We start from the raw sequence: 1,801 nt of genomic DNA on the forward strand, positions 1-1,801 counted from the left end.
TTTTTTTTTTTTTTTTTAACAGGCTGCGGACTGGCCCGCAGCCAAACCTCTGGACTCCAGGGGAAGTGCGGGGCGGACCCGGGCAGCCCACACCGGCTGGGAGCTCGTTAGAAATGCAGACTCTCGGGCTCCACCCCCATATCTCTGCTTTTTAATATGCTATCTAGGTTGGTCATAACTTTCCTTCCAAGGAGTAAGTGTCTTTTAATTTCATGGCTGCAGTCACCATCTGCAGTGATTTTGGAGCCCCCCAAAATAAAGTCTGACACTGTTTCCACTGTTTCCCCATCTATTTCCCATGAAGTGATGGGACAAGATACCATGATATTCGTTTTCTGAATGTTGAGCTTTAAGCCAACTTTTTCACTCCTCTTTCACTTTCATCAAGAGGCTTTTTAGTTCCTCTTCACTTTCTGCCATAAGGGTGGTGTCATCTGCATGTTAAAATTTGGTATGAGCAAGATTTATTATTCTTTTTAAAGTGTATATATTTCTTCCTGTCTCTTGAAGGCAGCGGAAGAAATTAATAGCCTTGGTTGCAGAAAGGGGAACTGAATGGCTGAAGAGGTTGAAACTCTCTCCAACATCCTTCAGTTTCATTGAGGCATAAGTAGTGTACTAGGACTTTTTACAGAAGAGTTTGAAAAGCTGTCTTACTTGATTTTATAAGTAAACAGTAACTTAGCAAAAGCCACATAGTAGATCTGTGATCTGTCATAAGATAGCACAGATTTTAATTTTCCGCCTTGCTCTTTGGGAGGGAGAGAACTTTTGTCACCCATGGGTAACTCTTTCTATGTTAACTCCTTCAGAGATGTATTTGAGTTCACTAAATAAAATCTCCAACAATTTTTTGTTGTTGTTGCTATTACCTACTAGGCCAAGTTCTATCACTTTTTTGTGGTTGCTTTGTTGTTTTGTTTTTTTTAAGTGTGAAATTGAAACAACATTTATTCAAGCTAACTTTTTCATCTCAAGTGCCTTATGTGCCAGAAAAAAGTTTGTGTACATAGGTGAACAGCAGTGGGGATAAAGGGCTCATGTTTACTGGGTTGTATAGTAGCCTCTTGAGAAACCTATATGAAGGTCAGGAAGTAACAGTTAGAACTGCACATGGAACAACAGACTGGTTCCAAATAGTAAAAAGGAGTCCGTCAAGGCTGTATATTGTCACCCTGCTTATTTAACTTCTATGCAGAGTACATCATGAGAAACACTGGGCTGGAAGAAGCACAAGCTGGAATCAAGATTGCCCTGAGAAATATCAATAACCTCAGATATGCAGATGACACCCTTATAGCAGAAAGTGAAGAGGAACTAAAAAGCCTCTTGATGAAAGTGAAAGAGGAGAGTGAAAAAGTTGGCTTAAAGCTCCACATTCAGAAAACGAAGATCATGGCATCCGGTCCCATCACTTCATGGGAAATAAATGGGGAAACAGTGGAAACAGTGTCAGACTTTATTTTTGGGGGGCTCCCAAATCACTGCAGATGGTGACTGCAGCCATGAAATTAAGACGCTTACTCCTTGGAAGGAAAGTTATGACAAACCTAGATAGCATATTCAAAAGCAGAGATATTACTTTGCCAACAAAGGTCCATCCAGTCAAGGCGATGGTTTTTCCTGTGGTCATGTATGGATGTGAGAGTTGGACTGTGAAGAAGGCTGAGCGCCGAAGAATTGATGCTTTTGAACTGTGGTGTTGGAGAAGACTCTTAATTTTATTTTTAAACTTTACAATATTGTATTAGTTTTGCCAAATATCGAAATGAATCCACCACAGGTATACCCGCGTTCCCCA

Source organism: Bison bison, unplaced genomic scaffold (assembly GCF_000754665.1).
Source record: "Bison bison bison isolate TAMUID 2011002044 unplaced genomic scaffold, Bison_UMD1.0 scf7180017864500, whole genome shotgun sequence".
In the NCBI taxonomy this organism is placed as follows: Eukaryota; Metazoa; Chordata; class Mammalia; order Artiodactyla; family Bovidae; genus Bison; species Bison bison.